This window comes from Pithys albifrons, chromosome 2, assembly GCF_047495875.1.
Source record: "Pithys albifrons albifrons isolate INPA30051 chromosome 2, PitAlb_v1, whole genome shotgun sequence".
NCBI lineage: Eukaryota > Metazoa > Chordata > Aves > Passeriformes > Thamnophilidae > Pithys > Pithys albifrons.
In genome coordinates this window covers 51,092,048-51,105,261 of record NC_092459.1, presented here as the reverse complement: position 1 = coordinate 51,105,261, position 13,214 = coordinate 51,092,048, and the positions used below count along the sequence as shown (strand labels likewise).

General features: G+C 38.7%; 1 long non-coding RNA gene across 1 annotated transcript; it reads right to left on the bottom strand.

Annotated features, from left to right (window-relative positions):
- Positions 1 to 5,129: 5,129 nt before the first annotated feature.
- LOC139668339 (uncharacterized) lies at positions 5,130 to 8,008 on the bottom strand. The gene is made up of 3 exons (XR_011697035.1): positions 7,926 to 8,008; positions 5,965 to 6,059; positions 5,130 to 5,478 (listed from the first exon to the last, which is right to left on the bottom strand). It is a non-coding gene; the product is annotated as an uncharacterized lncRNA (long non-coding RNA).
- Positions 8,009 to 13,214: the final 5,206 nt, after the last annotated feature.

Below are 13,214 nucleotides of genomic sequence, written 5' to 3'. Positions count from 1 at the left end.
GTTGCCATGGACAGCAATTATTTCCAGGCTTGAGACACTATTTTAATTTTCAGTGAAGACAAAAGGGAATATTTGAAATCCCAAAATAAAAGTTCATAAGAACTATGGTAATTTTAGCAGTTTGGCCTGAGGTTAGGGCTCTCAACAAACTTAGCTGTATTTACTCCTGTCCTTGTATAATTACACTGCACCACCACAGCTGCTGGTCTTCCTACATCACATCAGTGTCAAATACCTGACTTCTTCACTGATGTTACAAACACTTTAACAGGTAAATTTGTCATCAACTATAAAACTATTTGGGTTTGAATTATCCAAAGACTTCAAGGGTGGTCTATTAGCACAGACCACAGACTGTTCACTGTGTTCACTGTGTAGAGAAAAAACATTCCCTGAAAATGGAATTATGTAGTTTTCAGTAACAAATATTATATTCAAGAAGCCCTCTTACCAAATGAAAAAGAGATGTAGAAATGAAGTTACATATGTCTCTACCAACCCTTTTCCCTTTCAACTGACAGTTTAAACTCCATATGAGAAAGCTGGCATGTGCCCAGTGCTAACTTTCACAGAATCACAGAACATGCTGAGTTGGAACGGACCCACAAGGATCCATCCCACAAATATCCCTGCACAGGACCATCACCAGAGTCACACCAGATGCCCCAGAGTATCATCCAAATGTTTCTTGAACTCTGACAGGTTTGATGTTGTGACCACTTCCCTGGGGAGCCTGTTCCAGTTCCCAAATACCCTCCAGGTGAAGAACCTTTTTCTAATATGCAACATAAACCTCCCGTGACACAACTTTAGATCATTCTCTTAGGTCTTGTCACCATTTACAATGGAGCAGAGACCAGTCAGTGCCTGCCCCTCCACTTCTCCTCATGAGGAAGTTGTAACTGCAATGAGGTCTCCCCTCAGGCTCCTCTTCTTCAGGTGAACAGATCAAGTGACCTCAACTGCTCCTCATACGACTTCCCCTCAAGGCCCTTCACCATCTTTGTTGCCCTCCTTTGAACACTCTTTCTTATATTGTGATGCCCAAAACTGCACACAATATTCAAGATAAGGCCCCTCCAGTGCAGAGCAGAGTGGAACAGTCCTCTCCCTCAATCAGCTGGTGATGATTTGCCTGATGCCCCCCAGGACACGGTTGGCTCTCCTGGCTGCCAGAGCACTGCTGACTCATATTCAACTTGCCATCAACCAGGACCCCAGATCCCTTTCTATGGCACTGCTTTGCAGCATCTAATTCCCTGGTCTTTATGAAGATACAGGGTTGCCCCATCCCAGGGGCAAAATCCACCACTTTCTCTTGTTAAATTTCACATGGTTGGTGATTGCCCACTCCTCTAATTTGTCATGGTCTCCCTGCAGGATCTCTCTGCCTTCAAGGGAGCCAACAGTTTCTCCCAGTTTTCTGTCATCTGCAAACTTGCTTAGCATCCCTTCCAGTCCTTCATCCCAGTCATTTATGATGATGTTGAAGAGCACAGGGTCTAAGACAGAACCCTGCAGAACCCCCGTAGTAACAGGTCACCAGTCTGATGATAACCCACTGACTATTACCCTCTGTGCCCAGCTCATGATTGAGTTGCTTAGATGTGTTTATCCAGCTGTGCTGGACATTTTGTCCATAAGGATCATGCAAAAGACAGTATTGAAAGCTTTACTGAAATCCAAAGAGATTACATCAACTGGCTTGCTTGATCAACTAGGTGGGTTACCTTCTTCATAAAAGGAAATCAGGTTTGCTCTGCAACAGTATTTAAGCACTGTCCCTGGAAGAGATGTTATCTTTGGGGAATGGCTGTTACACTAAGGTCATGTCTGCACATCTCTTGTATTTGTCTATTTTAAGTAAAACCTTTTGTTTAAATAATATGGAAATAAATGCCAGCATCCAGATTAACATTTCCTGTATCCCTGCTGAGCAGATTCTTCTTTTTAGGATTGTATTTGTGAGATTTCTGACTGCTCCATTTACCACAGTTACATGATAGTCTCCACTATTAAGCACCATGTTTGTTGAAAGTTCTGAACATCTAAGACACAACAACCAGATGTTTGAGAACTAAGTGTTTAAGTATGTAACATTCCCTAGCATGTAGGTAACCCCACTGTTTCTTATGAATTTACCAGCGGTGGACATGGCACACTGTTGGGTTAATGGTTGTACTCAGTGATCTCGGAGGTCTTTTATAATGTAACTGTTTCTATGATTCTATGAATACAGTTTGTCTCTTCTACTGCAGTCCTTTCTCCCACACTACAAAACAGATAGTGACAATTCTTTTCCAGAAACTTTTCCTGCTTTCTTGGCAGTAAAACACTGCTACCATCTACAATGATTTTTATTAAATTCCCTTCTCCATAAACAACAGTGGGATCTGCACTTAAAATATAAATGTCATCAACATGTGTTGTAAGTATCTTTGCTCTTCATTTAAGACTGCTTTATGTCAGACTCACTAGTTCAGGGCAGGATTTGGATTGGTTTTTGTGTGTGTGACTTCCAGCAGTTCCTCAGTTCCTCTCAAAATATATGCAGTATTTTTAAGTCTTGTCCTTTACTGGACTAAGTTACATCCTACTGACAGCCTATTGTCCCTGCTACTTGTCAATGGACACCGGTAATTTATTCATTCTCTTTCTCTACTCGAGGCAAGTTTAGCTGAGGACTGTGCTAGATGGCTCATAAAAATTCCATTACAGCAGTTCCCAAGGTGACGGAGTACTGGTGGGGCATTTGTCATAGCGACTGCCTGAAGAGGAGAGACTGTGACTAGGGAGGCAAAAAATGCCTCCACTGTGAAAGCAGATGAATCAAAAATCTTGTCCTGACCTTTTCCTGCCATGCAAGGAAAGATCAGCCAAACTAATCAGGTGGGAGCAGTATGAGCTGTAAGAGGAGCAAGCTACTTCTGTGCTGGTTCTCTGCAACAGTCTAGCAGAGGGAAGGAATTAATCCAGACTAATTTCCTCATTAATTTCCTTTGTAATTCATTGTAGTTCCCACTGTAACTGGAAGCACTCTACAGTTATCACAAAGAGAAATTGTTTTGGCATATTTAAGAACAGAGAATGGGAGTGAAAATGCCCAGGTAGAATGAGTGCACATAATTTATGTATGTCATCTGTACTGTGAGTTTTCTCACGCAAGTTATGATCATCCATGAAGGCTCAAACCATGAAGAACACTTTCCATCAGGGCTTCAGACTCCAATATAACACAGTCTCTGAGAATCTGTTTTGAGGGTTTTTTTTTCTTGATTAGAGAAACATGAAGAGAAACTTAACCTTGCTCAAAGAATGATATACCTTTCCAACTTTCCTTCCCTGTTGCCTGTTCTGAGTAACCAGAAAATGCTGAAAAAATAAGGTAAGTAAATTCAGAATTCAGAGGTACTTAATGTTACTTTCTCAATTTGTACTGGAATTCTGGAGAATAAATCATCCTAGAAGTAAAAAGACTGCACTGAGGGTTTGATATTTTCCAGCCATTTTCCCTTGAATCTGTGAATGTAGATCTCATCAAAATTAGTAGAGTTATATTTATTTAGCAACACGAAGGAAAAAGCCCTACCAATCCCTCATGTTATTGGCAATATTAAAACTATAAATTCTTAGTTCTTAATTATTTTCTGATTCTATTAATTTCTAACTTCATAATCTGTGAGAGCTACTTTTTTCATTAAATGCCCCACCTGCTGAAGGAACTTTCCAGCCTACATTTATATTATTCATTTGCTTTCCTCCAATTTGTTATCAAATCTATAATACAGAAAGATATTTGAAATCTGGCATTGTTTCTTTAACAATGTAAGCCCCAGTGGAAGATATGACTAAAGAAATGGACAGCTGAAAAGTTGGTAAATCAAGCTACACCGACTTCAATAAAATATTCCAAACTTGTATGACTCAACCCTGCAAAGGCAACATAAACCCTTCCAGCAGTCATTTGTTTTGTTTTTTGGTTTGTTGTTGGTTTTTGGTTGGTTTTTTTTTTTTCCCCAAAAGCATGATGAGCAATTTTGTCTGGATTTCAAGTCTCTACCTTTTAACCACTTGTTTCAACACAGCTATTTGTCTATGTCCTCAACTCAGCCCCTCTGGCCACAACTCCATGCTGTGGATACCAGACACAATGAGAAAAAAGTTACTTCTGCGCTGAGAGTTGAGAACCCAAGATCTCCCCAGCTGAAATCTACGTTGCCTCTTCCTTTCTTATTCTGGTTTAGTGCTATTGAGACAGAGCTGCAAGTTCTGCTGTGGAAGATAGATTTATAACATGTTGCATTAAATCAGTTTTTACTCTGTCCTGTTACATATTTCTTGAGATTGATCTACTCCCCACTGAAGTCAGTGGGTGGTTTTCCACTGAATTCAATAACTTTTGGACTGAGCCAAAATGAATGAATGAAATAGTAGGTCGCTACAGCACATGCAAAGAGCAAGACAGTACATTAAATGCATGTGTTTTTTCATCACAATTAGTGTTTCAGGCTGTTTAATCACTGCCTCTCCCTGTATAAAAACGAAAGATATCTGGGCCTGGAAAAGATAAATTATTTCAGAGGTTTTTTGTTCTATTAATATTTTTATGTGTATCCAAATAGCACATGCCAAAATGTGACACAATTCCTATGTTCATGTAAATTCAGAGAAGTTAAATTTTGAAAAAAAAAATGCCGTTAGTACTTTGAAAAAATAATCACCTCGATTTTCCAGAATGTGCAGGTACCATAAGTATTGTTATATTCTTGTAAAAAATAACATGTCAGCACTCATGCATATATTCAAATTCAAGCAAACATCAGAAGAATTTGCCTTGATGGTAGTTCATATGTCTTAATATCTGTCAACATTAGTCATCTGCGCATTTAAGTTTTGTTAAATGTACAAACTATGCGACACTCCACCCTTGTTGCAACATCAACTTGCAGTGTCCAGGGTTTTTGTGCTTTAAGGAGTCATTGTCTCTCAGGCCAGAGGTCTGTGGTAAACAGCATTTGCGTAGTGGGAAAAAAAAATCCAAAAGAATTATAAGACTTTGCAGACACTGAGGTAACTTAGTCAATAATTGGATTTATTAATTTATTTATTTAAATTTACTGAAACAAGGTCAAGTACTGAAACATTGAAGCTAATCACAGTAAGGTCACCCCTTTAATGTAAATTCACCCTTGTTGCATATGTACTACATAAAAAAAGCTTTAGATGTATGATCAAATAGTACTCTTGTGTAATAAAACTTCCTTCCAGTCAGAGGATGGATGGTACTCCAGAGATGAGAGTGAGCTATGCAGTGGTGGCTGTAAGAAGAGGAGAGCATGTCAGACTGGGTTTCTCCGTCTGAATAAAGTAGACACTGAGTAGTTGCAGGTCAGGGCGGATGGCAGAAAGGCATCACAGAGTGGGCAAAACTCTCTTGGATGCCTGCTGAAATATTTCATTGAGAGTGGGATCAAGATCCTACAGGGTAGCAAGCAAAAAAAAAAAAAGCAATATTATTTTATATTCAGGTTTGGATGGTTTTCAAGAATTAAGTGTCCATGAGATTGTAAAGGAAAATAATTCCCTAGTTACTTCTCCCAGTTCCACTCTGTGATTATCCATACTGCATGCAGGCTATTTTGTCCATGGATTTTTTCTTTTTTTAAACTAGTTCTTCTCAAAACAAAATCCTGGTGTAGTTTATCAAGACACTGCTGCTTATTGAATTATGGATAATACCTCATTCAAGTTTGCTATCTTCTCTCCAGTTTCACTTTCCACAGCCGTTCCCATGGACGCTGTGCCTTCCCATACCCACTCAAGCAACCATAAGCCATGACATATTTCAGGGCATGCAATAAGCATTGCAAGGAAACTGTAGTTATGTATTTGCATATGGATTCCAGAGGACAATTCAAATATCTCGTCTTGTGGGTATGTTCAATCCACTGTAGATGTGATTACCTCGGAGCAATGTTAATTTGAACCAATTCACACCACTTGGTCTAGAGGTGAAGAAGAGTCCTTGAAATAGAGACCTTCAATGAGATATGCAAGATCTGGAATAGAATGGAGACTTACAGAAATTGAATTAATTTGAGTATATTATACAGAAAGTATCAGCAGGCTTTAATAGCAATCTCAGTGGAAAAGGCAAGAAGTGGCAACAGAAAGAAATATTGTCTGTTGACCTCCAACATACATTGATTCAACCATTCATTTAAAGGAAGGTGACTAAAACTTCATGGATATGTGTGAAATGAGAAAGAACTTCTTGTGTACTTTCAGCACAAAAATGTGCTCTGCAGCTATGCAAGTAGAAAGAAATTAAGATAATTGACAAAATTTTGGAAGAAAGAGAGAGGGAAACTAAGATACATCTCTAAGGAGCTGGCGCTGGGCCTCCCAGGCTTTAATTTTGTTTTGAGTAGCTGTAATATATTCTGCATCATTACACTTCTAGGGGAAATTGCAAATCCTTACAAACCCCACAACAGTCATGAAGCATCAAATATTGAAAATCTGAGAAATATTGATGTTTTCTGGGATATTTCCAGATCCCACTTAATGTGTGATTCATGACAGCAATTATCCTCTTCATGCAAGGGGTACAGTAACTAATTAAGTAGGCTCATGAAAGCACCTTCACAATCTGTAAGGAAAGCCTAACTGATGTGATTATATTCCTGACATGTTCCTCAGTCCAAAGCAAGCTTAAAATTGCTTAAGTCCACAGCTCAAATGAACAGAAATGCAGTGCCAGGGATTGGAAGTACGGCGTTTTAATGTACCATTTACTTTAAAACATATTGTGCTTTGGATGAGTCATTCTGTGTATTTTATGATGTTTGGAGGCAAAGTTGCCTAATGACTGTAACTAAAATCTGTCTGGGTTATGAGTGAACTATTGAAACATCACTTATTATGAGGGAAGACTGATGGCTACCTTGATTCGCAGCCTGCCAAGTTAAAAATAAGTGCAAGGCAATAGACCTCCTGGAAAGCAAATAAACTGCACAGCCTGAGTGAACCCAAAGGACAACACTACCAACAGCTGTGCTGGCGTGCTCTCTTGAGTTCCTAAGAAGGGATAATCAAAGCTCCCTTGCTCCTGGTAGTAATTCAGCTGCTTTGGTATCACACATTTGCATCCTTCCTATGTTTTGTTTGGGATTTTTTTTCTTACAATCTACTAAGCTGAATTAAAAGAAAGATGACAAAAGAAAGAATAAAAAAGATGAAGAGGAGACAAAAAGAAGGCAAGAAAAAAGAATATTAATAAAATTAATGTATGTGTACTAAAGCTGAATCAGAGAATTAGGGATCAGAATTTGCTGAGTAAGGAGTGATGATTGAGAGAGTTACTCAGTCACCTTTCCCTGTTGAACTTCTTCAGAGGTGGTGCTGCAAAAAATGTCCTTTTCACATTTTGAGAAGACAGAAACTCACTACTCTGTCCTGGAGATGGATCAAAGTCCTCCTTCTTCCCAAGGGAATTTATCAACCCTTCAATGGCTGATGTATAAATAGGTAAGAGCAAGAAGCAACTCTCTTCCTTTTTCTTGACAAAGAGGAAGAGAGTTGCTTAGGAAATGGAGAAACGATGCTCAAAGTCTTACTAAAATATATTCATGTGCAAGGATATAAACTTCATATTCTATATGCACGTGTGTGTGAATTTGCACCAAAATTTTTAGCTCTTTAGAGTTTTCTGATTATTTTACTTAATAATTTTTTGTCATTTATGTTTAATCAGGTAAAGGAAGACTATTTTGTATTCTCTCAGCACAGAACACAGGCTTTGTAATCAGTAGTATTTGATAAGGTGATATTCCTCCCCTACCTCCACATACACTCACTTTCACACAGTCACATTCAAAACATAATAACTTATATTTAAAAAATGGAAGAATGCTACAACTCACCTGAACTCTTTCAGAGCAGAAATAAATTTTGCTGAGTGTTCAGATCATGGGATCACAGTGTCACATGCAGTTTATGTGACTGATTATACCTGGATGACTTCACAGCCTTTTACCAAAGACTTTAAGCTTTCTTAATGATACTATTAAAGTTTTCCCTGTGCAGCTAGCTTTCAAACCCTTAAGAGTTTGAAGTACTTTCATTACAGATCTCTGACACTGTATTTTCCACTCTGTTGCACACTTCTGAGGACTAAATTATATAAATAAATGAATCCTGCATGTGACAACATGTCTTGAGAGACTCAATACTATAAAAATATGTTTTAGTTACTTATGTTGATTTTTAGACAATCCTTAAACATGTCTGCAATTGCTACTGTCTTCTACCTGAAATTATAATCCTCTTTCTGGCTCAGCTATTTAGTCCTTCAGAAGTTTGACACTAATTTCTCTTGCCAATTATTTTGTTCCATGGCACTTTGCTGTAAATTACTGAAATTCTAAAGCATGGAGGCATGTTCACCTGTTCAAAATGCTACACCAGCTGAAAATATACAGTGTTTTTCTTTTCACAGGACTATTACCTTTAGAAAAAGAGCTAGGCATTTCTTTTATGTCTCCTCTTAAAGGCATAATGCTTCTTTTATTACTTTGTACTGTATGTTATTGTCTTTTGTTTTAAAGGAGAATTTGTAAATTTACTAACTGCACACAAAGAAAATCATATTGCAGAACTGCAGTTAGAAACAATTAGATTTGCTTATAACAGAATAAAAGTGCATTTTAAACTAAAATAGTTGCGTACTGTTATGGGCTTAGTGTTCATTCATTTATCTCACGTAAAAGAAAATATCAGACTTCTGAAGTCAAGGGGACAATGATTTTCATCTATGACTTTTGGTAACGAAGGCTGAGCTACTTAGTGCTATCTAGGGTATTTAGCAACAAAATTGCAATTAAATTAATGGGAAATGCAAGGCTAAGCCTTCAGCTTTATATTCTGTCATAGTATCAGCTGTAGTATCCTAAAACCTGGAAAAGTTACTGTCAGCTTTGAAACTGACTGAGTTGCTTAGCTTGCCCACTTACTTCGAGCCTTGTTGGGTAAACCTTGACATAATTTTTGTGTTTTCCATTTGGCAATAAACTGTGTAAATAATTTTGTGTTAGTATAGAGGCTTTTGTGCTTACAAAGCTAGCCTGTCACTACAGCTGCATTACTGATGTAGTAACTATGGGGGGCAACAATCATTGTCTTACTGCCCTGAATTTGAGAAAAAAATATTCAAACAGGAATAATGGCGGTGGAAGGGGAGGGGATTGGAAAAGTTTCTAAAGAGAGCTCTGAGTCACAATACAGTGGGTTGTAGCACAAAATTGTCTGATAGCTGCAGAGCAGTAATATCTCCTAAAGCTCTGTTTTTTCTTCTGTTATCTTACATTTGAACATTTTGTCTTAATCTGTCTATTGCAAGCAGACAGTCCAGTGCAGACAGGTGATACTGCCCTCATATTTTCAGTGACTTTTGTAAGCCTTAAAGTGAAACCCAAGAAGAAAAGAGAAGGGAGCTAAAAAACATCCAGACAAAATAACAATACTCTATCAAATTTATCTAGATACTTTCAAACATTACAGCACTCCTCACTTTGCTTCTGGAACATGCTAACATGCAATAGCCACTGATGCAACAGGGCCAGGGTTTTACTCAAACTCACTAAGGTCCTACTTATTTTGATGTGAGTCAGTTCTCAAGAGACATACCAGAAACACTTCCACCTCACAGAAATCAGGGTGAGGTGATCAAAGGCCAGCAAGCAAGGGGTTGTTTGGAGGAATTAGTCAGAATTCTTTCATTTCCCTATGGGTTGGTCCAGTCAATAGTATTCTGAAGAATACTGCCATGGTCTATTCACCAAGTGACTCGATGCCAGAAATTTTGCCTTTTGTTCTTTGTAAGTTAGAAGGCTAGGTAAATGTGATTTTCTTTGTGATTAAACCAAAATATTTTAGGAAAGGATATTTGATGTTTCAGAGTGATTGCAATAATTTGATAAAATGGATGCCACTACCTTTCTGGAGATGAATGTTTATTGGGAACTATAATGCTCCCTGTGCATTATGCAGCTGCATATAATCTTACCACAGCAGAAGGGCAAGAAGGAGCTACTGTGGTTCCGCTGTCTGTAGAGAGACTCTGAAAGTCTGTGAGCACAGAGAACTAGCCAGGTTTTTCTTTATGCCATGGTTCTTCAGATCAGCTGCGGGGGAGGGGCAGGGGGGAGGCTGAGGAATCAGCAAGTACACTCTGGAAGGGGAGAACTGGAAGAGAAACTAATTATTAAATTTTATTTAATAAAGGGGAAAAGAAAAGAGCTGCTACTGGGACCAACAGAGCTACTAAACCCATTCTATCTAATTGCCTTCATGAAGCAAAAACTTCCTTAACTGGGACCATGTTAAATACTTGCAAAAGTGTTACGATATCCAGTCCTTAGTTTCAAGAATTTGGAAATATGTATCTATCAACTGGTCACTAAACAGATACTATCTCCTCAATAAACATTGTGAATGTCACAATGAAGAAAAGTAGTAGAGATTTTTATTTAAATGCATCAGCACAAACTAGAAATTATTTATGATAAGCTCTTTTCTATGACTTATTGCCCAAGTTTGTCTAGCATAAGTGCAGAAGGAAATTATTTTTCATTGATAGACTTACATACAAACATTTCCTTTCATGGCTCCATATTTTGTACATAATATAAAAAAAATTAATCAACTGTAAAGCTTTAATTTCACATAGACTCATACGTTGTAGTAGAAAAAGAAACTTTCATTTTAGAAACATTAGAAAATGGAAAATGAAGTATTTTTAATCTCTATCTCCTTGCCAAGTTATCATTCCCTCCTGAGTAGGAAAGTTCATTTATTCAATGATCACGAAATTTAAAAAACTGTTTTCTTTTAAGTCTTCAGGATTTTATCTGCCTCTTTAAACCACACACCCTGCTATCTTTGTCAAAGGGTCAAAACAAAGATGTTTTCAAATTGTAGGAGCAGGTACCAAGGGAAAATGTAAATCTTTCATAATCCAAAAAATCTCTGTTTTTGTTAGCACTCTGTGGACCAGATAGGTAAGGTCAACTTTTTTTCATAAATTCTCAGACCACCTACCAGTATCAATAAAGATATAGCTATAGGTTTTATTTTTTTCCATATTCCATATACCTGTCTTGAGATCTTTGAGAGCACAATTCTGAACATCTTCACAGGAAAGAGCTGCCATAAGATCCTTCCAAGTAAAACTTCTCCCAGTGTCACTTTAGGAAGTAATCTGCCATCACTTGGGCTGTCACCATTAAGGCAAATAGCTATGTTCTCCTTCATAATATGACAATACCTAGAGGTAGGTTTATTCAGGTCCTTTGAACAAGAAATATCCATTGCAGTAGACTGATCTCTATCTCCAGTCTCCAGTTCTTTCTTTGGTGAACACATATCAGTCTCTAGGATCTTGAAAAAGTTGATTACTGAGAATGGAGAATATGTCAGGTAACTCAGAGTTATCTCTAGTATTTAGAAAGGAATCACTCTTAATTAGTACAAAAAGCTAAAGCTGGATGGAGATTTTTACAAGGGGTAATGCATAACAACACACCAAGAAATAAACTGGAATAGCCTTCTCTCTAAAGCTGCTTGTCAGGTAGATTCGTGCATTTGCCTTCCATCTCTTCCTGAACGAGCTTTGCAAAGAGACTCCAGCAAGGAGTTGAAGGGACAAGGAATGGAATTGGGGGTAAAAAACTTTCCATAAAGAATAGTAGGTGAGAACACTTCACAGCTATGAGATCTACTTGGTGCACAGTAACAGAAGGCTCATGAACATAGTTTTGAATCTCCCTTTTTTTTCCTGGTAAAAATCTAAACCATCTTTAATTGTACTCATAAGGCACTTTTTCATGGAAGGTACAATTTCTCTCACCTAGCTCTAGCCGTCTCTAACACAGTCTTCCAATCTGAGCTAATTCTTGAGGGTTGTATAATGGACTATAGTAAGAAAGAAGTCCCTCTAATTTGTAAGTTAAATACTTATTTTAGGGAAGGATGGAGAGCCCTCCAGACATGTTCATCTTACTCCTTTGACTCCAGAGGGAGCTTAAAGTGATTTGTTCAGACCAGATGACTAACCTTCACGTGGCTAGCATCAGGCCAGACTCAGTTTGCAAGGTGTGTCCTAGTTCAGCAGGAGGGACCAGCTAACCCTGTGTGGGGGTGATCAAAGCTGTGTATTCCACCCCCTCTATTCATTCCCCAAGGTCAATGGGCCATTAGCAGCAGCTGCCCAGGGAGCCATTATCACTTCACACCCAGCCTGAGGGGGGCGGAGCTGCTAATGGGCCATCAACAGCTCAACACCCCCTGGCTCCCAGAGTGAATCACCCATTGTGTGAGTCCCCGCCCAGGGGGAGGGACTGAGTGCTCCCTGAGGGTACATAAGTGGTGGGTAAGAAGACCTCGGAAACCTCTCGTCGGATCCAGAGCAGCAGCAGGACCTTGACAGGAGGAGATCCCCGCTCTCACCCAGACCACAGCCCTCGCCTGCACCAACAGGTTTTTCTTTTCCTTTTGCTCTGGACTTGGGGGAACCACAGGGGTCTCAGCACAATGGCAAACAAACCCCCTTGGGTTTGTGCCCCAGGACACTGGGTTATACTGCTGGGGTTTTGTGAGTTGAAAGCAATTTCCCTTGTGTGTCAGTGTTGTTATTGTAATATTATTATTAAATTTTAGGTCTGACTTGTAATCTCTCTCGTGGTGAGTTCATTTCCCCTGCTGGTTCACCTTTAAACCAGCACAAGGTGATACCCCATACAAGGAATGACAGGGCAGAAAACAGCTTAAACCATTCTTCCCACACTAACCAGCTCTTATTGTACTCCTTTTGAGACACAAGTCCCTCCTGCATGTTTTAGGAATCAGAGCATACTGCAGTGAGGAGAGGAGCACTTTGTTCAAAGTACCATACGGTTCCACCACTAACTTTCCACAGTTAGCTTTTAAGGATTAAGCTGCAGAAATAGAAGTGATCGTCAGACACTTCTGCAGGACAGATCAGCTTGTCATTAAAGGCTCAGTTAACAAAAGAGAAAAGGGTAAAATTGTATAAGAAGAATTTTCCTTTTGAATTAAATAGCTATTTGTAAACTCACATGCCACTTTTGCAATCTAGACTGTTGTGACAGCCATGTCCTAGTGAAATGAAAGTTATAAAAATGTTCATTCTTATT